Consider the following 27,110-nt stretch of genomic DNA (forward strand, 5'->3'; position numbering starts at 1 on the left):
ATTCTGCTTCTGAATTGTTATTGCAATGTTTCAATTGTAGAAATGGAGTTCATTGCACAACTGCTAATATATTGTACATTGACCAAGGATGAATTTATACCAGGTGTTTAAGAAGGAACTGCAGATGGTGGAAAATCGAAGGTAGACAAAAGTGCTGGAGAAACTCAGCAGGTGCAGCAGCATCTATGGAGCGATGGAAATAGGCAACATTTCGGGCCAAAACCCTTCTTCAGATGGAGGGTGGGGGGGAGGTGGGGAGAAGAAAGGAAAAAGGAGAGTAGGAGCCCGAGGGCTGAGAAGGGGAGGAGACAGCAAGGGCTACCGGAAATTGGAGAATTTAATGTTTACGCCGCTGGGGTGCAGACTGCCCAAGCGGAATATGAGGTGCTAGTCCTCCAATTTCTGGTGGTGCTCACTCTGGCCGTGGAGGAGGTGTTCGGATTCGGAATGGGAGGGGTAGTTGAAGTGCTTAGCCACCGGGAGGTCAGGTTGGTTAATGCTGACCAAGCAGAGGTGTTCGGCGAAACGATGGCCAAACCTACGCTTGGTCTCACCGATGTAGATCAGCTGACATCTAGAGCAGCAGATGCAATAGATGAGGTTGGAGGAGATGCAGGTGAACCTCTGTCGCACCTGGAATGACTGCTTGGGCCCTTGGGTAGAGAATTCCACAGATTCACAACTCTCTCTACTCTGTGCAGTGATTTCCTTCAAATTATATTGTTGGAATGTTGTTTATTGTGGGAACATTTAGTTTAGCTTAGTTTAGAGATACAGTAAGGAAACAGGCCCTTCGAAGTCCGCACCAACCAACGATCCCCACACATTAACACTATCCTACACTAGGGACAATTTTTACATTATACCAAGTCAATTAACATACAAACCTGCACGTCTTTGGAGTGGGTTTTGCTTTAGTTCTTGTTTGAAGCCAAACTTTAAAATGTATGCATTTATTTTTGGGAATGAAGTTATATTTTGTCAGGAATTGTAATTTTAGTTGATTGATTGAAGAAACAGGCTCTTCAGCATTGAGTCCACGCCGATCATTGTTCACCACATTCACATTAGATCTATCTTATCCAACTTTTGCATCCACTCCCTATACACTAGGGGCAATTTTACAGAGGCCACTTAACCTACACATCTTTGAGAAACCGGGGCACCCAGAGGAAACTCACTCAGTCACAGAGAGAACGTACAAACTCCACCCAGGCAGAACAAAGTTAGGATCAAACCTAAATCTTGGGTGCTGTAAGGCATCAGCTCTGCCAGCTGTACCACTGTGCAGTTAGCAGAGCTAAAATACAAAGTATGCATCTCCACTTCAAACCTGCTTACATCCCAGCACCAACAACACAGGTGCTGCCTTTCTTTCCTACTTCCCTAAGTTTAATGTTTTTATTCTGTTTTACTTACATTCTGACATTCTTTAATCTCTGCAATAATCATGTTCAAATTGTTTCATGAGTGCAATTAATGAAGCCAAAAATATAAAATTTGATGCGGCTTAAGAAAGTGGTAAAATCTGCGGATATGTATATTTGCAAATAATAATTGGCAGAATGGTGACCTATGCCATGGGACTTAGAAATTATGTTACTTAGCACATTGCTTTTATGCACCAAACAAGCAACTTTTAGTGAATCAATGCTTTGAAGAATTTCTACTCTACGATTCATAATTTTACCTTTCAATGTTTTGTAATGAAATTACATTTACAAAGCAAAATCAAATTTCTCCCAATTCCAACCCGTTCGTCTAATACCATGTTGACATGTGATGATTTTTATGTCATCTTTTAACCATATTTCATTAACACTGATCTTTGTTCAACACCACCTTCAACACCTAATTTAACTGCCTCACCAACAAAAAGAAAGATACCAGTGGTAAAGTGCATCTTATCTCTGCTCAGTGTAGATGCCTTTGAGCTTCATTCCTGCTTTGTTGATGACAGATGTTTACCTGATCTTTTGATAGGAGATCAATGCCTTGAAAAGCACAGCAGTTTACCACAGCCGGAGACATCATGTGCGATTAAAGACCCATGCCTCGCCTTGGAAGAAATGCTTAGCTGCTAAGCAGATGATTTACTGCAGGCATGTTCCTCCATTGAAATAAGAAAGCACATTAAATGTTAAGTCAATGGAGATTTTCAAAAACACAAGATAACAGTGCCCCTAAGACTTAGGCTGGCACGTGGTTCACAAATTCACGTTATAGGAGTAGAATTAGGCCATTCGTCCCACCGAGTCTACTCCGCCATTCATCATGGCTGATCTCTGCCTCCTAATCCCATTTTCCTGCTTCTCCCCATAACCCTTGACACATGTTCTGATCAAGAAGTTGTCTATCTCTGCCTTAAAAATACCCATTGAAGTGTGGTGGTGTTTGATGGAGCTGGGAGTGGTGGTCAAAGATCAAACTAGAGGACCGACCATAAAAACAAGATAACTGAATATCCCATCCACAACTTAACCCACTAACAGTTTTAAAGAGACTGGGTTAGTGTGCAACTGGCTCCCAGGAAACTTGTTACTTACTAAAATATTTTAATGATGATGTCCACATTAATTTTGGTTCAGTTTTATTTTTTAAATCAGATGACCTCCTGAGTACTCCTCGTTTTAACCATTGGCAGCTCACAAATTCTTCAACTCCTTATATCCCTAAACCTCACTTCATTCTGGCCTCGCTTTTAACCATTTATGCACTTCAAAATTAATGTCCTTATGGGAAGAAAACCTATGATTCGTCTCCAATCCTAGATCTGACTCCAGCACCACAGCAAATGGTGGTTCTTAATTGCCCTTTGAAGTGTCCCAGCAAACCACTCAGGTGATTCATTACTTTTTTTTTTATTTCAAAATAGACTTTATTCATTGATAAATATATACAATTCCTGAACAAAATTCATCCGACATTTTCGGAGACTATACAAGTTTTTTCAGTACAATTTTTTTACATTTTTCAAATTTCACCGAACAGTCCCCCACCCGTGCCACTCTGTGGCCCCCTGGCGTGGGATACCTTCCCTTAATTTAATTTGAGGGGCGTCTCCACCATACCGTGCCCCCCATGTCCAGCAGCGGAAGGACCCTAGACTGTGGTCCTCCCCCACCGAGCCTTGGCGTTGGCTGCACCAAGCTTCAGCGAGTCCCTTAGCACGTACTCCTGCAGTCTGCAGTGGGCCAGTCGGCAACATTCCCTGACGGACATCTCGCTCTGCTGGGTGGTGAGCAACGCTCGGGCAGACCAAAGAGCGTCTTTGACCGAGTTGATGACCCTCCAGCAGCACTCGATGTCAGTCTCTGAATGTGTCCCTGGGAACAGTCCGTAAATCACAGAGTCCTCTGTGACGGAGCTGTTCGGGATAAATCGTTCCAGGGACCCTTGCATACCTCTCCAGACTCTTTTTGCAAACCCACACTCTGCAAAGAGGTGGGCAACCGTCTCCTCTCCACCGCAACCGTCCCGGGGGCAGCGTGAGCTGGTGGTGAGGTTCCGACGGTGCAGGAAGGATCTAACTGGGAGGGCTCCCCTCACCGCCAGCCAAGCCAGGTCTTGGTGCTTGTTGGTGAGTTCTGGCGATGAGGCATTTTGCCAGACAAGCTGGGCAGTCTGCTCTGGGAACCACGCCACCGGATCCATCGAGTCCTTTCCCTGCAGTGCCTGCAGGACATTCCGTGCTGACCACTGCCCGATGGACTTGTGGTCAAAGGTGTTGGTCCGGAAGAAGCTTTCCACAGACGACAGATGGGGCGGCAATGTCCAGCTGACTGGCACATTGCGTGGCATCTGCGCCAGGCCCATCCTTCGCAACACCGGGGACAGGTAGAACCTCAGCAGGTAGTGACACTTAGTGCCCACGTGCCTTGGCTCTACACTCCGCCTGATGCAGCCACACACAAAGGTGGCCATCAGGGTGAGGGCGACGTTGGGCACGCTTTTACCCCCGTTGTCTGCCGACTTGTACATTGTGACCCGTCGCACCCGGTCCATCCTCGACCCCCAGATGAACTGGAAGACGGCCCGGGTGATCCCCGTGGCGTAGGAGGGAGGGACAGGCCACACTTGTGCCAAGTACAGCAACCCCGAGAGCACCTCACACCTGATGACCAAATTTTTTTCTGGTTATGGAGAGGGAGCGTTGCCTCCACAGCTCCAGCTTCCTCCCCACCTTGGCTATCCGCTCCAGCCAATTCTTGTTACTCGCCTCAGCCCCCCCGAACCAGATCCCCAGCACCTTCAAGAAGTCAGGCTTGATGGTGAAGGGGATGGAAGATCGGTCGGGCCAGTTGCCAAAGAGCATGGCCTCGCTCTTCCTGCGGTTCACCCTGGCTCCCGTGGCCGACTCAAACTGGTCGCAGATGCTGATCAATCTGCGGACCGACCTTGGATCCGAGCAGAAGACGGCGACATCGTCCATGTACAGGGAGGTCTTTACTTGAATGCCTCCACTGCCTGGCAATGTCACTCCTCTTATGCTCGCATCCTTCCTGATGGACTCGGCAAAAGGTTCAATACAGCAGACAAACAAGACAGGAGAGAGAGGGCAACCCTGCCTGACTCCAGACCTTACAGGGAAACTGTCTGATTCCCACCCATTGATTTGGACTGCACTACTGATATTGGTGTAGAGCAGTTTGATCCAATTTCGAATTCCCTCCCCAAACCCCATTTTAGAGAGCACGTCCCTCATGTACGTGTGCGATATCCTGTCGAAGGCCTTCTCCTGGTCCAAGCTGACTAGGCAGGCATCCACCCGTCTGTCCTGCACGTAGGCAATGGTATCTCTCAGCAGCGCTAGGCTGTCTGAGATTTTCCTGCCAGGTACAGCACAGGTTTGGTCCGGGTGGATTACCCGTCCCAGAGCAGACTTGACCCGGTTGGCGATGGCCTTAGACAGGATCTTGTAGTCTACATTCAACAATGTTATGGGTCTCCAATTCTTTATATCCTTCCTCTCCCCCTTCTGCTTGTAGATTAGGGTAATGCTGCCTTTCCTCATGGAGTCTGACATGCTGCCTGCTAGAAGCATGTCGTTGTACACTTCCAGCAGGTCCGGGCCCACCCAGTCCCACAGAGCCGAGTACAACTCAGCCGGTAAGCCATCGCTTCCGGGAGTTTTACTCGAGTCAAAGGAGCGGATGGAGCCAGTCAGCTCCTCTAGGGTCAGTGGTTGGTCCAGACTCTCCCGCTTGCTGTCCTCCAAGACCTCCGTGATAGAGGACAGGAAGTTCTGGGAGGCGGTGCTGTCTGTGGCCTTTCTGTCATACAATTCCGTGTAAAAGGATTTGCAGACCCTCAGCATGTCTGTCTGCGAGGATGCTACCGAGCCGTCCTCCTCCCTAAGGCTGTTGATCACAGAGCTCCCCCTGTGAACCTTATGGAAGAAGAAACGTGAGCACGTCTCATCCTGCTCCACATGGCGGACCCTAGATCGGAAGATGATCTTGGAGGTTCATTACTGCAGCGTTAAAGCAGATAATGAATAAAAGCAGACAGATCACAGCAAATCACTCCAATTGTTCTTGCAGAATCCTCCTTACATACATCAGGAGACTGAGAGAGCAGTCCCTTAGACCTGTTAGATCATGAGAGGAATAGATCGGGTTGATGCACAGAGTCTCTTGCCCAGAGTAGGTGAATTGAGGACCAGAGGAGGACATAGGTTTAAGGTAAAGGGGAAAAGATTTAATAGGAATCTGATGCATATCTTTTTCACACAAAGGAACAAGCTGCCAGAGGAGGTAGTTGAGGCAGGGACTATCCCAACATTTAACAAACAGTTGAACAGGTACATAGGACTGGTTTGGTGGGAACCGGTTGAATGTGGGCAGATGGGACTAGTGTAGCTGGGACATGCTGGCCAGTGTGGGAAATTTGGGTTGAAGGACCTGTTTCCACACTGTATCACTCGAAGACTCTATGACTATGTCAATCAATCAACAGCCTGATATAGTCATACTGGTCTGAAGAAGGGTTCCGACCCAAAACGGCATATTTTCCTTTTCTCCAGAGATCAAGAATCAAGAGTCAAGAGAGTTTTATTGTCATATGTCCCAGATAGATCAATGAAATTCTTACTTGCAGCAGCACAACAGAATATGTAAACATCATACTCTGTTAAACAATATAATAAACTGGAATCAAAGTTCAGTATGTATACACACACACACATATTTATATATATATATATATATATATATATATATATATATATATATATATATATATATATATATATATATCTATCTATCTATCTATCTATCTATCTATCTATCAATCAATCTATCTCTCTATCTATCTATCTTTCTATCTATCTATCTATATTATCTATCTATCTATCTATCTATCTATCTATCTATCTATCTATCTATCTATCTATCTATCTATCTATCTATCTATGTATATGGATATATATATATATACACAAATATACATGCACATTAAAAAAAAAACATTGTAATAATGCAATAATAACAATAATAGTCTATGTAGTTGAGATTATTGGAGGTTGTCGTGTTTAATAATCTGATGGCTGTAGTGAAGAAGCTGTTCCTGAACCTGGACATTACAGTTTTCAGGCTGACCCGCTGACCCGCTGAGTTACTCCACCATTTTGCATCTATAGTCATACATGCATGCTGGACTCCTCCACCCTGTCCCACCAGTGGGACCAAACTATCAGAGGAACACAAGTAGGAATCACCAGCCCTGAGACTCCAAACAAGGGCATGGAAACTTCCTCCTCATTCTCACCCTCGCAGCTGATGAATCAGTGCTTCTCCATTTTGAACAATACTTAAAGAGCCAGTGAAAGTAGCAGGAGAACAAACTGCACTCTGGGTGGGAGAACTTGAATGACCATCAGTTTTCCCGCCCCCCACCTTACAATCAGTCCCAATCTAAAATGGCCCATCCATTTTTTCCAGAGTTGCTGCCTGACGGCCGCTGAATTTCTCCTGTACTTTGTGTCTAACTTTATATGTCAATGATCAAGTATTAACTTGGGGGTATTAGCTACAAGGACAAACTTAGATTGTTCTCCCTAGATCATTGGAAGTTGAATGGAGAATTGGCCAAAACATATTCAATTAGAAGAGGCATAGTGTGGTGGACAGTCACAGGTGGACAGTCATAGAACATTTATTCCCAGAGTGGAATTCTCAAAAAGTAGTAGGCATCACTTTAAGGTGAGAATCGCAGAGTTTATAGGAGATGTGCGGGGAAAGTCTTTTACACAGAGGGTGGTGAGAGTCTGGAACACGCCGACGGGTGGTTGTAGAGGCAGATACAATAGCAGCTTTTAGATAGGCACATGCTATTTGCACTTGCTACTCTTAAAATTCTGAATGAATGAATGATACGTTATTGTCACATGTGACAAGTCACAGTGATATTAATTGTTTTGCATAATTGTGTGCAAAGAGTCGCCACATAAAGGGCACTAAAATAGTTACAAATATCCCATTTTAAAATGTTTAAACTTAAAATTCTGCTATGTCATTAGAATTGTATTAAGGGTGATTCAATTTGTAAATAATGTTCATTTGTTAAACACATGTCCTGATGAAGTAATTACTACTGAGGGAGCTTGGTTTCAATAATGTTTTCTGTTTCGATGTCATAAGCATCCAACTGAGCGATTAAATCTCATACCTTAAGTGTTTTTATTCCAAACTTGCTGCTCACTAGAAAGCAACAAAGACTCTTCACTTTGTTAGCACGATTCAGTCTAGCTTTTCCTTCATAAGATGTTCTTGCAGCTGTTCCATACACACTCAGGTCAGTGTCAGTTGTTGTCCAGGTTTTTTTTTTAACAGTGCCACTGTTAATAATGATGTCAAATTAATCTTTTCACTCTTTTAATAATAACCAACACATCTCAAAATAATACTTAAAATCTCTTTATGCTAAGTGACATATTGCAGTTCTAAATTTACATTCATATTAATCATAGTCATACACTCGTTTCCACCATTCCATATGATATATGATGTACCTTGGGATGTTGAGTGGATAATCATTATGCTGAGTTTGCTGTATTGCCACAAAGACAAAATGATTTAGGTTAGCCAAACATATGAGAGCAATTTCTGCACAAATTAAAATGAATAACTTTGGATTTTGTTTGTCTATTGGCTTAACAAAGAGCCAAGTGATTCTTCACAGCTCGATAACAATATTCTCTGAGGACTTCCCTGTATCTTCTTATTGTCCTATCTTTTCACAGCAAAAAGCAAAAAGTAATGATTATCTATTCAAGATTTTTATTATCAACTTGGTTAACTTGCAGTTCATTTCCCTGTCAGCTGCCAGTATATTTTGTCACAATGCAATTCCTTATTTTCTTCTGAAAAATGTCATTAACAAAATTTGAGGAAATTTAATGAAAATTCATTGCAAATGATCTATAATAACAAAAAATATTTTTTCACTGAAGTAAATCACTTTATATTCAAAACCTGTCTTGTGGCGGCTCCTAAGGGTCGTGCCATCGTACTGCCGAACCCCTCGGCACAGGAGTGGTGCAGTCCGGAGGCGGCCCTCAGCCAGAGGGTTTAAAAGGCAGGGTTTGGGTGCCATCTTCCTCTGGTTTCATCTTCCCTTCAACCGGGAGGAATACAATAAAGGTGCTTCTCAAAACACTGGACTTCGTGCCTCCTTTCGAGACCCACGCACCACAGTCTAATCATTTTTCAGAAAATTAATCTGATCAAAATCCAAATAGATAGACCATATAATTAGTAATGGATAGACCACACAAAGCAAATTTATTGCTAAGGAAAACAAACCATCTTGAGCGTGTCTTGTGAGTGATGTATAAGTATAGGTTCAAAAATTGAAAGAGAGAAATCAAATATTCAGAAAGAATCACAATAAATAAGCATTTAACTAGAAATGTGTTTAAAAGTATAAATGTATCTCCTATGCATATAAATTGTGTAACATTGCCTTTCTGGTTTATGAAGCATAACAGAAGGAACTTGCAATAAAACAAGTCATTTCCACATTTTAACCAGATGATCTCTGATTTCCAAGGATTTATTGATTCTGTTCAGCGTTACATTTGGTGCGGAAATTGAGAGGAATAGCGACACAAACATGTCATAAATTTAAATCCTCGATATTACCTTTTAAAGCTAATAAGATTTGTCCGTGGTGAATGCGCAAATTACTTTTATCGTTGGTTTTGCACTTATTTTAAACACAAATCAAAATCAGGTATAAAAATTGCTGACTCCTGTAAAATGTTGTATAACTTTTATAACTTAAGATGTATTGGTGCTGTTGTACTTTATGCATGTTGCATATATAGCATTCCATTTTAATTATGTTTATCCTAACATACTTGGGTTTTTGATCGTTTTGTTGAGATTTAAAATGGACAATGCTCTAGGAATAGAAATAACATCTGGGTACTGAGTGAGCATATCAAGCAACTGTGCATCTCTGTAACTAAGCTGATTGACAACCGAAGAAGTAATCAGAGCAAAAACATACATTAGAGAAAGAGAGTTTAATTTCAGATTATATTAAGAAAGAAAGATATCAAGGGCTGGTGCTTGATTAAGAGAGTGAAAGGAGCAAGAAGCAAGATGAAAACATTTTTGTCAAATCCAATACATTTGTATTTGCCACAAATTAATACTGATTAAATGAATCAATACATCTTTAATAACAAAATATTCAGGAGCACGTCAAGGAAGAAAAATAAATCACGAACAAAGCAGTATTAATTCATTCATTTGTAATATTCAAATACCTTGGTTTCAGAAAATATATATCATTGGCGAGGAAGAAAACAAAATGTACTTTGTTAAAGTTAATGGTGGAGAGGCACAAGTTGGTCTTCAGCTTTTGAAATATTTGAGCTTAACTCAGCATCTGCTCCTTGACTGGTGTTGGCACAATATACACATTTATAATGCTGAGTCCATTAATCTCACTATTATTTAATGGCCCCATACAGTCAGTATCAATGGAGAATGCTAATTTAACCTCCTCTTTCCCACTTAAGATATGTGACTAATCAAATGCTGCTGTTTGTCATAATTTAGGTTTTCCTCCAGGGGCACAAATTCTTGCACCCTGTCTTTAAACCCTATAGTTTAGTTTAAAGATACAGCACGGAAACAGGCCATTCAGCCCAATGAGTCCCTATCAACAAGCGATCCCTGTACATTAACACTACCCTACACATACTAGGCGCAATTTTACATTTATACCAAGTCAATTAACGTACAAACCTGTGCGTCTTTGGAGTGTGGGAGGAAACTGAAGATCTCGGAGAAAACCCACGCAGGTCACGGGGAGAACATACAAACTCCATACAGACAACACCCATAGTCAGGATCGAACCTGGGACTCTGGCGCCGAAAGGCAGTAGCTCTACCGCTGCTCCGCTGTGCCTATAATTCTTGCTGTGGATAGCGCAGTCAGGTACCTAGGCAATATTGGATTAGCCATGACTTTATTGAATAATGGGCAGAATGATGGGCCATTTAACCTACACCCATTCTTATGTTGGCAGATTTTAGTCAAATTAGAATATCCAAATATTCAGATGGGATGGGGCAAGGTCGTTAAACTTCTCATTGCTGGGTGGATAAACAGAATGGCATTGCTCTTATTGTATAATTTTGGTTCATCTTCAGTTTATTTCTGGACAGTCATGATGAATCATTCTACAATTTATTTGCTGAAAGCAGATGTTGCAGTTACCTCAGTAAGGAGTCACATGCAAACGAGAGTCAGAATCAGGAAATACCAGAAGTAGCACAGCAAATCTAATGCAGACAATATACTCACAGCGTTGGGACACCTGGTGACAAAACTAGGAAAAGGTAGGACTATGAAATTAGATTTGGTGTAGAGGTGCCTGGGACTGGAAAATGGGAGTGTTTCAGACTCTCAGCTTAAAGAAGGGTCTCAATCAAAAACATCACCCATTCCTTCTTTCCAGAGATGCTGCCTGTTCCGCTGAGTAACTTCAGTATTTTGTGTCTATCTGCAGGTGTTCCTTCTATTGTAAAAGAGTACTTGGCAAGGTGGCTGGGAATCTATACATCAATGAGTTTGATGTACATTTATACAAAGCTATGAAAACCTACATTAAGAGATGAGATAATAGAGCATTTGGAAATGAATAATGTCATAAAATATAGGTTCATAAGTAGCTGCCAATCTAATTTACTAGCTGTCTTTGAGCATGTGATATATGAGCATGTAAGACAGCAGTTTGAAAACCTGTTATGCAGTTCCCTTGAAAATAAAAGGAACACACTGTTTTTCTCCTCTTTAATATTCTGAAGTTGGATGTCAAAAAGATAATGGTTAAATGTGCACATGTTCTGATGCTGGTTGACTTTAAACTTGAACAGGGTTTGAATGTGCTTCGGAAATGGGTGGACAGGTGGCAAATAAAATTCAATGTAGGGGAATGCTTCACGTGGGAATGAGAAATCCTACGACGGATTATGGCTTAAATGGAAAGGAAAAAAGATTACATGGGAAATGAATGCGATCTGGGGCCCTAATTGATAATAAATGGAAGCTTTCACAATAATGCTCAGTGGCAACAAATGAAGCAAATCAAACAAAGCTGGTGTAATGGGCCTGTCCCACTTAAGCAACTTTTTAGGCGACTGCAGGAGATTATACAGTCTCATGGTCGTGAGGAGTTCCCGCATTCTGGGAACTAGTCGCCACCTCATTATGGTCGCCGCAAATTTTTCAACATGTTGAATAATTGGCGGCGACTGGAATGAAGCCGCCATGGAGAGTAGCGAGAATTCTTGTCCCATAGGTGGGTCACCAGGAGGTCCTAGCGGGATGTCAGGAGGTTGAAGGTTCTCGTAGGTTCTCATAGGTTGTAGCCGGTGCCGACTAATGAATTTCATTGGCTCATTGCAAAAAACTATGTAAGCAGTAGTTTTCAAAACCAAGGATAACCAACCCGTAATGTTAAATGTCTGCCGAACTTCACAGCCGTGTATCTCTGGCTTCTTAAAAGTTGTCTCCACTCCTCCCTCCTTCTGCCTCCTTCTCCCTCCTTCTCCCCCCTCCCTCCCCCCCTTTTTTAAAGGACTTACTGTACACTGTGCTTTAGCCGTCTTAATTACAGTGCCAAGCTTCCTGTTCATCGCGGTGGTGTGTCTGTATCACCTTGGCTTTGCACCGTGTGAATTTCACTCAGACAGCCTTCTTTAGTGGGCTGGTGAAGGAAGCAATGTGTGTGTGTGTGTGTGTGTGTGTGTGTGTGTGTGTGTGTGTGTGTGTGTGTGTGTGTGTGTGTGTGTGTGTGTGTGTGTGTGTGTGTGTGTGTGTGTGTGTGTGTGTGTGTGTGTGTGTGTGTGTGTGTGTGTGTGTGTGTGTGTATGTGTGTGTGTTCCACTTTGAAAACTGCCGTTCCAGTTGCCGATTTTTCAGGCGACTGACGGCAACTTAACAGTCGCCGGCAGTCGCCTGAAAAATCGGCCGAAGTGGGACAGGCACATTAGGATCTAAAGGGATAGATCATGAGTAAGAAGACAAGTTGTTTCATCATCCAGAACAGTGGAAGCAGAGGACACAGCCTGAACTTGAAAAGGTGGGACAATGATAAACATCCTTATCAACATGGGGTGGCAGGAGTTATGGGACAGGGGAATGGGGTTTGGAGGGAGAGATAGATCAGCCATGATTGAATGGCGGAGTAGACTTGATGGGCCGAATGGCCTAATTCTGCTCCTATTACATATAACCTTATGACCTCATCACACTTTACAATAGGTCAGAGGAGGAGGGCAGGTGCATGCCAGTATTTACTGGAGCATGTTTTGAACTATCTTGAGTTTCCTTTCATGGAAATCATCCTTTCATTTGAAATCAGAAACCGACAATGAAATATTGGCAGGCGACTGCAAAATTATGGATGGGTTGCCCTAAAGCGAGGAAAGACAGCAGCAAAAATTAGAAAGAGTCATCTTTCCTGGAAAGGAACATGCCTTGTTTGTATTCTTTGTGGGTCAGAAGGAGTAACCTGGCACAAATTCTCAAGCAGAATGTTGCAAAGAGAATTTGGTCACAGCTACTGTTGCCAGCTTTTCCACCCTGGAGCCAGTCAGCCAGTCAGTCAATCAATGTACCCAGCATTAGTTGTGTACGAAGGAACTGCAGATGGTGGTTTAAACCAAAGACAGACACAAAAAGCTGGAATAGCTCAGTTGGTCAGGCAGCATCTCTGGAGAAAAGGAATAGGTGAAGTTTCGGGTCGAGACAGTCCGAGTCAATCTGTAAAAGGAACTCAACCTGAAACTCCACTCGTTCCTTTTCTACAGAGATGCTGGCAAAACCGCTGAGTTATTCCAACATTTTGTGTCTGCCATTAGTCACCATTAGTTGTTCAGTAAGGTGAACGCATCAGTATGAGAGAAGGGCCTCGACCCGAAACGCCACCCATTCCTTCTCTCCAAAGATGCTGCCTGTCCCGCTAAGTTACTCCAGCATTTTGTGTCCAACATCAGGATGAGATCCTGCCATTAAATTCAGCAAGTTATTTTGCTGAGTTCCTACCAATGCCTTATAGTACTCAGCAACGTGATGCAAAGTATGCAATAGACAATAGGTGCAGGAGTAGGCCCTTCTGCCCTTCGAGCCAGCACCGCCATTTAATATGATCGTGTTCAATCATCCACAATCAGTTCTAGCCTTCTCCCCATATCCCTGACTCCACTATCTATAACCCTATCCACCTCTCTCTTGAAAGTATCCAGAGAACTGGTCTCCACTGCTCTCTGAGGCAGAGAATTCCACACCCACACCTCTCTAAGTGAAAAACTGTTTCCTCATCTCTATTCTAAATAGCTTACCCCATATTCCTCAACTGTAGCCCCTGGTTCTAGACTCCCCCAACATCAGGGACATGTTTCTTGCCTCTGGCGGGTCCAAACCATTAATAATCTTATATGTTTCAATAAAATCCCCTCTCATTCATTTAAATTCCAGAGTATACAAGCCCAGCCGCTCCATTCTCTCAGCATATGACCATTCCACCATCCCGGGAATTAACCCTGTGAACCTACGCTGCACTCCCTCAATAGCAAGAATGTCCTTCCTCAAATTTGGAGACCAAAACTGCACACAATACTCCAGGTGTGGCCTCACTTGGGCCCTGTACAACTGCAGAAGGACCTTTTTGCTCCTATACTCAACTCCTCGTGTTATGAAGGCCATCATGCCATTCGCTTTCTTCACTGCCCGCTGTACCTGCATGCTTACTTTCATTGACTGATGAACAAGGACCGCAGATCCCGTTGTACTCCCCCTTTTCCCAACTTGACACCATTTAGATAATAATCTACCTTCCTGTTTTTGCTACCAAAGTGGTGTTACTGTACAGTGCTACCAACTGGCCATTGCTCTCCAATAGCCAGCTTGTCAGTGTGCAGTTTGAACCTTGCCAAAATCATACAGTTTTAGAGCTCATCAGTGTTTTGGCTCCAGACATGAAGCAAATACATGAATTCTAGAGGTGAGGTGACAGTTACATCAAGGCAGCTTTCGACTGAGGAGAAACAAGAACTCCAATGAAAGATGTTTGTGTCAGTGGCCAACCTGTGCATCTCCAGAACATCACTGAAGGCTTTACTTTGGATAATAAAATCCTGCCAAGACTTTCTGTTCCATTGTTGTGTATGTTTAAACACCTTTCAGTATACATGCGATTTGTTAAAGTCTTGCACTGCATAACTTGAGCAGTTGGGCAGGGGTAACACCTTGTTTATAGTGGAAAGACATTATAAAATATCAAGGCTGCACTTCTGATCCGGTGTGGAAGGGATGGGGGTGGGGATGGACTGAGGATTTCTGTGCTGCACTTTGAGTTTATTTTATTAAAGGAATTAGAGACAGCTGAAGACAGAAAATTTGAAGTGGAAATTTTGATTTACCTTTGGAAAGCTTGAAGAGTTATTTCTGTGATTTATTCCTCAGGTAAAAAAAGATTAGGCAGTTACTGAACTGTTGCTTGATCATCATTTTTACAGACAGTTTCATTACGCATTTATGCAGTGAAGGATTGCAGTGGCTTTTATTTCTCATGCCTTAGCTATTTTCCTCCGGCACATCTGCAAACTGCAAATGTCATGCAAATTTAGAACAGCAGAGAATCATTTAGGTGTTCATCTGGGTCAGGCCACTTGGACAGCAACTATCTTTTCCATTCATACTGATTTCCCTTTCTTATGAGCTATATTAAACCTAATTGTGAACACTTTAATGACTAGTGAGTAACGGTAATAGCCACACTGCTACTAAAGACAACAGAGTGGAAAGTCACCAAGTTTAACCAGACCAGCGGTTTTCATGAATATAGAACATAGAACATAGAACAGCAGAGCACAGGAATGGGCCCTTTGACCCACAATGATTGTGCTGACATGATGTCAGGTTAAACTGATCTCATCTGGTCAATATCCTACTATTCCCTGCACTTCCATGTGCCATATAACCATATAACCATTTAACAATTACAGCACTGAAACAGGCCATCTCGGCCCTTCTAGTCCGTGTCGAACACTTATTCTCACCTAGTCCCATCTACCTGCACTCAGACCATAACCCTCCATTCCTTTCCCGTCCATATACCTATCTAATTTATTTTTAAATGATAAAAACAAACCTGCCTTCACCACTTCCACTGGAAGCTCATTCCACACAGCTTCCACTCTCTGAATAAAAAAGTTCCCCCTCATGTTGCCCCTAAACTTTTGTCCCTTAATTCTCAAATCATGTCCTCTTGTTTGAATCTTCCCTACTCTCAATGGAAAAAGCTTATCCATGTCAACTCTATCTATCCCTCTCAAAATTTTAAAGACCCCTATCATCCCCCCTTAACCTTCTACCATCAGGAAACTATGCACAATTATTCCTAGATTCCTCTGGTCAACTGCATTCCTCAATTCACTACCATTTACCATGTATGTCTATCCAAAAGCCTCTTAAACACCACTATCTCATCCTCCTCCACCATCACCCTGGCAGCATCTTCCATGCAGCACTACCCTCTGTGTAAAAATATTGCCCTGCACATCTCTATTAAACTGTCCCCCTCTCACCTTATAGCTGTGCCCTCTAGTGATGGGCATTTCCACCCAGGGAATAAGGTTCTGACTGTCTACCCTATTAATGCCTCTCAATAGTTCTCTACTTCCTTGCTGCAAGAATATTAAAAGGAAATATAAATTGGACACTATATAGAAGTAGGTGCAGGTATAATACACATATTTTGAGCATCGACATATCAACAAGGTGTTTAACATTTATCCAGGCATGGGGAGGGAGGGAGAAGCTGGGCAGTGAACATTCTGTGCTGATCTACGTCTTACTGAGAAGGTGGGAAGCTGTTGTCGAGAGGATACAAAGCTCCTTAGCTTAGAGATAGTATTCAGATAAAGATGCCTATCAAAGTGTGACTTGCTACTTGTAGGTTTCGGACCAGATCATACTTGTCTGCAATCTTGCCAATTGCTGTGGTAGTCTTTAGCCTTTTAATACTGTTTAGATCACATAAAGAATGGGTTTTATGATGGGATGATTCAATGCCCTGGCAGGAAGTGCCTGTGACAGGGGTAAAGCAGATCATCAAGTTTGTGTCACAGCTTGCCTGCAATCATGTAGCACGAGATTAAATTCTATGGGCAACCCGACTTAAGAGTCATCCTCCATAGTCCCTGTTAATAGACAGAGTTAAAAGCTTTTGTGTGGTCAGATATGGACAAGAACAGTGACGGGTGCTACTCTCTGATTTTTTCTAGGAGGTTGACCTACATTGAAAGCCATGTCCACAGGACTACTATATGCATGGATTCACAATGAGCTCGTGGAGCTCCTCTCAATGATTTTTCCGGAAGTAAACAACAGAGAGATCCCTGTGAACTTACTGCAATCACTTTTTTTTTAAAGCTTTTCTTGAAGAAAATCTTGATTATGGGATTTTTGATGTTTCCTGGCAGATCCTTTTTTTCCAGATATATTGTGAAGATATATTGAGTTAAATGTGGCTGAAATTTAACTCAAGCCTCATTCCAGAGTAAGTCGCAAAATACAGCAGCCGTATCTGTACAATATGGTGGGAGTGCGGCATTCTGAAGTATAGGACAAAAGCTTTAGACTGTGGGAAGATATGGATGGTCTCGACAATGTGTCAAAAATAGGCAAATTAATTTCAGCCTGCAGAATAGGTTGGTAAATATTTTGAGGTTGGTAAAATGTTTTTAGGTACAAATAGGCTACTGTCGTTCTCCACATTGCATCTGCAAGTGACAACTACCCTAGGATTACTCATCATGACTACTTTTAATCTGGTCTTGCAACTATGTTCAATATAGTTTTGTTTTTATCACAGAAGGTAGAAATATAGAAATAAGTTTGATCCTGCTAAGGACCCCTTTTGCAGGGGATACATCTTCCATAGTGTTAACGTCATTTATTTTCCATTAGTAAATAAATTCCATATTTTAATTATACATATAGAATAACAATGCATGCATTCCGTCCAAATTTTTGTTCCTGCCAATGCTTCCTTGAAAGAGAAAAGTGCAAAATTGTACGACACATTGGAAAGGGAATAACATTAAAATAAAAACTACTGTGGGAAATAAATTGGAAATATATTTAAAAACCATGATGCATTTTCCACAAATATATCACTTGTTAGCATCGCCTAATGCATTTTTTTGTGGAAAAACGCTTGTAGTGCTCTGCTTTGGAAATTATTCCATCCAATGCAGATGGGTACAATGCACACAACCAACCTTGGTGCTACTGATTAAGATACATTTCAAGACAGTTATGTTTTTCAGAACCCAGGCTGAAAGGCATCCAATTTTATTTCACAGTTAACAGGTAACATTAGAAGGATGTGATCAATAGATTAGGCAACAACTGCGGAGAGAACATTTTGGTGTTTACCCTACGATAGCAGTGTGGTTAAATGTTTAGTCACATTCCCAAAAGTTCAGAGTGGTATAAAATGGCCAAAATTGGATCGTATTTAGTGTTTTAATCGATTTATGAGCATACCTTAAACTAATAATTAATCAAAACATGAAATGGACCATCAATGCTGATAACATTCTCATGATCAGACCCCTGTGGCTGCCACTCTGTACATGATCGCTTCTGGGTCCCATTCATTGCAACCAACCTCTCCTGTTCCTCCGACTTCTAGATATGTCCTTCACCCACAGTGTCCTTCTTTACTCCAGACCGTGTGTCATCTTTTGCTGCAGTTCTCGCTATTTGGTTGACAGGACACCCAATGCAACTGGCTTCAGCTTGTAACACACCAACCCTGCTCGTTTTTATGCTGGACAGAACTACCTTTGAAATCATACATATATGCAGAAGGGTCTCGACCCAAAACATGATTAATCTGAAGAAGGGTCTTGACCCGAAACGTCACTCCAGAGATGCTGCCTGATCCGTTGAGTTACTCCAGCAGTTTGTGTCTACCTTTGATTTAAACCAGCATCTGCGGTTCTTTCCTACACATACTGTATATTCAGCTCACTTCATCAGACCTAATTTGAATGTAGAAATAAATAAGACTTGACTTTAGTGAAGTGTTAGTCAACTAGCAAAAAACTATTTGGTGAGCAGCAGCATCTGAGAATGAAACATTCTAACATGATTTTGTGAACATGTTAGAGGGGGGAAGAGGGGGGGGGGAGGGGAGGGAGGGGGGGGGTGGGGGGGAGGGGGGGGGGGGGAGGGGGGGGGGGGAGAGGGGGGGGGGAGGGGAGGGAGAGGGGGGGGGAGGGAGAGGGAGGGGGAGAGGGGAGGGAGAGGGAGGGAGGGGGGGAGGGGGAGGGGGGGGGGGGGGGAGGGGGGGGGGGGGAGGGGGGGGGGAGGGGGGGGGGGGGGGGAGGGGGGGGGGGGGGGGAGGGGGGGGGGGGGGGGAGGGGGGGGGGGGGGGGGGGGGGGGGGAGGGGGGGGGAGGGGGGGGGGGGGGAAGATGGGGGGGGGGGGGGGAGAGGGGAGGGGGAGGGAGGGGGGGAGGAGGGGGGGGAGGGGGGAGGGGGGAGGAGAGGGGGAGTTGTTGGTGACCTGATGGTGGAGTGGTGGGAGGGGGGGGGGAGGGGGGGGGAGGAGGGGGGGAGGAGAGGGAAGATAAAAACAGAGACTGCAACACAGAAAAGAGAGGGAAATTAAGTGGGCGTGGACGATTTGGATTGTGTAGAAAGTAGGGGGGGGGGGGGGGGGGGGGGGGAGAGAGAGTGCCTTTTTACTTCAACCCAAACCCAAACCCAAACAACCATTTGCAGGCAGTGCATTTTTACCTCTAACCATATTTTCATTTTCAAACCAAATTAAGGGTACTCACAGTGCTGTAGACATTTGTCAGTGTCATTCAAAGCTCTGATTGACGCACACCACTTGCAGAGACTGATTGAGGCACACCACTTGCAGAGACTGATTGAGGCACACCACTTCCTGGTTTTATAGTCCCTCCCCCTCACTCCAGATGGGGCAGCAGAGAGAATGGGGAATGTTGTAAAAACATTAATATCTCTGTCAATTTTCATCGACAGGAAAAATCCTAGGCACATATGCGGGGGAGGGGGGCTCTGAGCGAGGTGGCCAAAAATGACGGCCGTAGGTGGCGGCGTACTCTCGGAAACCACAGCACAGAAAGCCAAAACTGGTCAAGAACAGAGTTTTAGTAATATAGATAGATAGATTACAGGAGAAGGCTACACAACAGAAGACTGGTTGCTGAATATGTTAATGCCATTTCTGTTGCCATTAAAACAGCAATGAATTTAATGGAACAATACGTCATCATTTAACAATGCTTATTAAGTAAAACTTGTAACATTTTACATGCCAAGTATAACTGCAGTAGTAATAATTTAAATTTAAGAGTTAAATTTAATAAGTTTTATGTATACACATTTTACTAAGCTCATCAGTCAATTAATTGGTAATACTTTATAATAACATGTTATTACTCAAGCCTTAGTGGTATGTTATATTATCACATCTTTCAGTTCTACCTGCATTAACGTTAATTTCCACATTCATCAGAACTCTATGCTTTTTCTTAATCCAATGTGAATGGTAGAAATGTAAACAAAAACTTTATTTTTATGGTTCTTCAGTTCCATACCCAACACCCAAATAAATAAAATAGAAGTACAGTGTTTTGACTCACTTTCCAAAGGATAACATGATCACAGTTTTGAATTGTTGAATACCAACAGTGACAGATTAATGTTACATTTTATTCAAAGTAATTTAGCAAAGTCAATGTTAAAGTGCCTTAACAAAATGAACAATCTCATCTCATTACAAACATCTGCAACAATTCTGTTTCTTCTTTAAACTCACGGTGACAAATGTATGTGATTTTGTTGATGATGCAAGCCTTTTGATTGTTGGGACATTAAGAACCAAGTCCTGCTGATGTTCATACATCTAAGTACCCGAATATTCAATGTCCAGTAATTACTTGTGACAGACACTGGCGTTATTATCACTCAGCCCAGTTAATGGAATACTGTTTGCTGGGATTGTACAGCATTATGCTCGAAATCTATCTCACCAACCATTCCATTGCAGAAAAATCCGGTAGATTATCCAGTCTCAGAGAGAAGGGGAGAGGGGGGGAGAGAAGGGCGGAGAAGGGGGGAGAAGGGGGGGAGAAGGAGAAGGAGTGGATACATTTTTAAGAAGCCAGCCAAATAAATAAAGTTTAGTGGGCATTTAACATTACTGGTCGGTTTACCTAACTTTTTTTTCTCAACGAGCTTTACCTTCGACTACCTTTGATTGCCTTCGATTACCTATGATAGCATTACGACCTACTACGACCTACCTCGACTAAACCTACGAGTGAAAAAATATCTATTTTTTTCCATGGCGACCTTTTTTTCCTCGTGGGCATTTTTCAGCATGTTGAAAAAAATGCCGCGACCTAGCTGAGGCCTCAAGTACGCGGGGACTACTCTAGAGCATGAAGGAGAGTTACACAGACCTCCCAGGACCTTGGGTCGACCATGCTGCGAGCATGAGTCGAGGGCAAACTCTTCTAAACTCGCGAATTAGGTCCCCGCAGTGGGACAGGCCCTTTATAGGCCCACATTCACTTGTTATAATTGTTCAACAGGAACACATTCCATCAACCTATATTTAACCTGCACAACACATGGCCTTCTTGTTATTAAAATAGCAAGCCCAATCCACGGAAATTCATAGACACTAAATGCTGGAGTAACTCAGCAGGACAGGCAGCATCTGTATACCCAAAACATCACTCATTCCTTCTCTCCAGAGTTCCTGCCTGTCCCACTGAGTTACTCCAGCATTTTGTATTTATCTTTGGTTGAAACCAGCATCTGCAGTTCTTTCCTACACATACATTTATTGGCAGTCTGTGAAGTCCCAAATTTAATCTGAAAGGTGTCAAATACGTTGAATGCATCTGAATGGCCCCACTATTTACAAAAATTCCAAAAACACAAAGATTGGAAAAAATGAAAATAATTTAATGTATTTTACATTTACTAAATAATTTTTTTAAGCAATATATTTTGCTAGACACTTACTTCTGTCACTTGCTTACATTTTTCACACTAGAAATGAATGGAACTGCTGAGCTTCTGCCAACTGACGTGGCTTCAGGGGGTGGGGTTTTCCAGTGCAGCTGCTGGGGACATTGGTGCTGTGCTGGAGATGGTATGAAATCGATGTGCTTCCTGACAGCTACAGAGGGAAGTGAGATGCTGCACACAGAACAGCTGGCTTTCCGCAAAAACATCTGGGAAAACAACACACAAGTGGAATGGCAGCTTTGAAACATGCGAGTTTCAAACATGCATTTTTTCAATTTGTATCTTTTGTCGCCAGAGTCGGAGCTCCGACCAGCGCGGCCGGTGGACATCGGGAGCCGCGGTCTCTGGGGAGGGAGCAGCCATTCCAGACACTCCAAGCCGCTGAGGAGTGTTTTTTCCCGATGCCGGAGCTCCATCATCCGGTTAGAGGGCCTGAAAACATCAGACTGGCTGTGGAGGCCACAAATAAGCCCCGAACTCGGGTGATCACAGAGGAAGAGGACTGAACTTTCTAGTGCCTTTCCCCACAGTGGAAAAGTTTGATTCTACTGTGGGGGGTCGTTCATGTTAAATTCTATAATGTGTTGTGTCATTTCTATGTTTTTATTTTTCTATGAATGTATGGAAACCTAATTATTTCTTCTATGTAAAGCACTTTGCTTGCAACGCGAGTTGATTTAAATGTGCTATATAAATAAAATTTACTTACTTACTTACTTCTCTCTGTTTGCTGCACCTGTACAAACATATACACTGGTGTTTGTACTGTAAAATAATCTGTTTGCTTTGTTCATATCATTGCAACTTCATTCATGAATCTTTATGGTTGTTAAACACTGACACTTAGGCGCAGCAAGATTGTTGCCTTATAGCGCCAGAGATCCGGGTTTGAGCCTGACTATCAGTACTATCGGCACAGGGGTGCTATCAGTACATAGTTTATATGTTCTCCCCATGACCTGTGTGAATTTTCTCCAGGAGGTCGGCTCCAGTTTTCTCCCACATTCCAAAGACATACAGGTTTGTCGGTTAATTGACTTGGCAAAGCTGTAAAATGTTCCTTGTGTGTGTAGGTTAGTGTGCAGGGATTGCTGGTCAGTGCGTACTCAGTGTGCTGAAGTGCCACACTATATCTCTAAACTAAACTATACCTTTCTCCCAACTGGTTTGCATTGTGATCCCTGAACGAGTCATGTACAGTATATTTAGCATTAAGTTTATCCATCATACGTTTCTCAGTTACATATTATAAGTGTGGGGATATTCTGCCAGATTTGAAGCTGATCGAACATTATGAAACTCTACAATAATGATGCATTGCTTGGTATTATCCATAGATCAGGTAATTTCTTCTAGACCAGTATCAACATTTAACATTGAAAGTTGTAAAGTTTACTCCAGAGCTCCACTCATTTTCCAGTCTCAGTTTTGACCACTAAGTTAATTGAAAAGTATAATGTTCAAGAAAAAAAAAATGTCTTTGAAAGGTTTATTGAATTTTTAAAGAGGTTGGGTAGAGGAATAGGACGACCTGGCAAAAGTTGCCTATCTAAAAAGTACCTCAAGTGGCAGTATATATCCAGTTATTGCTGTCAAATTAAAATAGGCAACGTCCACCAGATTACTCTAAATTTCTAACCAGGTGATTTATTCAGTTAAATGTTTCTATAGCAATACTCTTTTTTCCAGTCACATTATCAAGGGTTCCTCATTTAGTTTAGTTTAGATTAGTTTAGAGATACAGTGCAAAATCAGGCCCTTTGGCACACCGAGTCCACAGCAGCCAGCGATTCCCGCACATTAACACTACCCTACACACACTAAGGAAAATTTACCTTTACACCAAGCCAATTAACCTACAAACCTGTACATCTTTGGCGTGTGGGAGGAAACCAAAGAACTCTGAGAAGATCGACGCGGTCACGGGGAGAAAGTACAAACTCCGTACAGACAGCACCCGTTGTTAGGATCAAATCTGGGTCTCCACTGCTGAATGTGCTGTAAGGCAGCAACTCTACCGCTGCACCACTATGCTGCCCTAAAGTTGTCTGATGTTGCCTCTTTATCTGCAGTCAAGGTTATATATAACAGTTCATAATTTCAAATAATTACTGAAGAGGGAATCATCTTAAAATTAAACCTTCCTGCATAAAACTATAGCTAAATAAAGCTTTAGCTGTAATCATTATTTGGGAAAACACATAGATATTCCTCAGGGAAAATGGCTTTCAGTTTGGTGCACTGTGCAACATGATAATATTTGCTGGGATATCTTCTCTGTGTTCACCTGTACACACTGGCACCTCGTTAATCTTGGGCACTGCTCTCAGACACTGGTACCTCATGGGATCTCAGGCACTGTGCACAGGCTGGGATCACATTAATATCAACTACAGTGGGCGGACACTGAGGTCTCATTACTCTGGGGCACTGGGCTCAGTCTCTGCCATCGCTTGCATCTCAGACCCTTCACTAATACGGCACCATGTCACAGGATCTCAGACACTGCTGCATTTTCTTATTCCCTTTATCTAATGAAGATCGGTCTGCAACAAATAGCATCCCAAACTTTCGAAAGTGATCAAAGCACATGAATGAAAATATTACCACCAAATGCATTTAAAATTGTGAATAACATTACGAGCAGGTTTCATCATGTTATTCCAGATGGAAGATGTGGTGGAAATGGAGAAATAAAACTTAATTTAAAAAGCAGTGAAGATTAAGTAAGAAGGGAGAAATGCAAGGGAGAAAATACCATTATAAAAAAATGCATAGTCCACCATTTTTGTAACCCTTTTAAGTTTTACAGTGGGGAATAAAAATCTTTTGTACCAATTTTTCATTGTTCTAAACCATTATGTGCTTATTCTGGGCTGACTGTGGAGAAGCTGTTTTACTTTGATGTTGATGGGGCGCGCTGCAGAGCATGTCAATCCCTAACAGGCCGCCTTGATATCTTTTCATTTAACAAACAAAAGGCAAAAGCGAGTGGCTGAATGGTCAAGAAGGATACTGGTTCCCAAAGGAGCAAGTGTTCTGTGATAGTCTTGTTTCATTTTGAAAGAAAGGTAAATGGAAAAGAGAGAGCAATTCAATAATTTATTAGAGCTGTTACTGAATCATTTCACCCTGGCAAAGGTTACAAAATGATAGTTTGGTGTTTAAAGTATACCACCAACAGGTTTTGAATAATATTTGTCTGTAGTATATACAATGTTCTGCATCATAGAGCAGAATGCTTGAATGTCTTTAACACACAAAGCCACTCCAGGAGGCTTATCGAAAGTTAAAATTTTGGTCTGAAAGTTATTTTAAAAGCACATTAACCAGTGACATTTTGCATCAAAATAAAAAACCATTGTGCCAAGAATAATAATGTCCTAATGTTACATTGGGCTGCATTTTCTTCCACATTATAATTATTGTTGCCCATGTAAAAATATATAAGGCACTTTATCTGAGATTTGTTTCTGATTGGTTCATCCATAAAAATAATTAATATCAGGTAGAAAGTAGCAGACTAGTTGTTAATCTTGTCTGGAGCTAAAAATAAGTCTGAGCTTGATGTAGGAAATTCCAGAAATAATAAGAAAAATTGACAAGTTTTAATATGTTTAACCTGAGAGCATACATACTGGTGAAGCATAGCGGGAAAGGGGGCCATTATAGCAATGCTAACTTAAAAGGTTACTCTCAGAGCAATAAAAAGGGATAACAGATTACAAAGACATGTTGATCACTGATTAATTACTTCAAAAATGTAAAATCCACATGTAACCATAGAAATATAAAATATAAGAGGCCTGGGGTGCTGTGAATCACCAAAACACTTTGGGTTCTCTCAGACTATTTCCCATTGTGTTCGTTAAGGAACTTGAATGAACTGACTTTTGAGAAACTCCAAATCACTACTCTATGAGGCTTCCTTTGTGTCTATCCCAATCTGAGCCATGATTACAAAGTCAAATATGACCCTCCAGGATACAGGTTCATGGGTATTGCACAGAATGACTGGCAACAATCTGCCTCCTAATCAGGTGAGTAGGTTTAATTTTATCACCAATACTGATAGGAGTAGATCTCATATTGTTGTCAGACAAACATAAGTTGTGATACTAAAAGAACAAATTGGAAGAAAAAGAAAATGTCTAAATATTCTACATATGTGTATATATATATATATATATATATATAGATAGATATACTAGACTAGGTGTCCCAAGTTCACACGGGAGGGCTGGTCCCCCAACTCAATATTCCACCTCTCCACCAATTCCAATGTTAGTGGCCAGTAGGGAGGAGGGGAGGGGGGGTGGGGGGGGCTTTCTGGATCACTAATATGGGTGTGTTGTGGGCCGAAGGGACTGGTTTCCAGAGGGCTAGTAAGGACATTGTGAGCCGAATGGGTTCTTGGGCTGGCAGTTCAGTCACTCAGGCCTGGTGGGCTGGCAGTTCAGTCACTCAGGCCTGGTGGGGGCTGGCAACTCTGTCACTCAAGCCTGGTGGGCTGGGAGCTCAGTCACTCAGGCTTGGTGGGCTGGCAGCTCAGTCACTCAGAGCTGGTGGGCTGGCAGCTCAGTCACTCAGAGCTGATGGGCTGGCAGCTCAGAAACTGCCAGAAATTCTGCCCAAAACAGGTGAGAGACTATGTGAGAGAAGGAGGAGACAGTGGAGAATCAATTTTTGACATTTTTCATCTTTTTCTGCAGATCACAGCAGCAAAGGTGGAAAGTCTATCCTGGCCTGGATCTCACAAGGAGCCAATGAAGAGAGGGAGAAAAATACTAGGGTGAGGCTTAATACTTGCAGGGGGAATATTTACTGATGGGATAAAAGGACTCCTCCTGGGCATATACAGGCCTGATGGGCCAAAGGAGCTCTATTTAAAAAAATGGCTCCTAAAGCTTACCCCCCTCAGTCTAGTTCAGTACAACACTGAGTCGAGCACTGGACCAACTAATCTTTATTTTTGAATGAACAACAAATTTCCCTATACGATACCTAAACCACCGCAGGTTCGATCCTTGTCACTTCCTGGCCAAGCCCTTCAGCCTCGTGCAAGCAGACACTATCAAAAGGTCACACAGTCCCAAACGCCCTTTGAGAAGATCGACACCGATCTTTTATAGGTCAACAAACCTTGAGGGGCCGATCTACATTCGGGTGGTTCCCCTTACAAACCAATCATACATATCAATTAATCACAGTATTATTGACTGTTCCCCAACCCAATTACAGTCCCAAACAATGTTTCTACAGAAGCTTCTGGCAGGAAGTTAGTTTAACTGAATAATGCAACATTTACCCTGGCAGTACAAACAATTCAGTCAGGGCTTCACACTCTGGCCAATCACCAATCAGCAGGGTAACTGTCTTGGTCCACTCCTGCACCTATTTTTTATGTTTTTATGCTTGGAAGAATGAGATTGACCCTATTGACAAGGCAGATTTGGGGTGGATGGGAATTAAAACTAGGGGCTCACAGTCTCCAAATGAGGG

This window comes from Leucoraja erinacea, chromosome 22 (assembly GCF_028641065.1).
Source record: "Leucoraja erinacea ecotype New England chromosome 22, Leri_hhj_1, whole genome shotgun sequence".
NCBI classification, from domain to species: Eukaryota; Metazoa; Chordata; class Chondrichthyes; order Rajiformes; family Rajidae; genus Leucoraja; species Leucoraja erinaceus.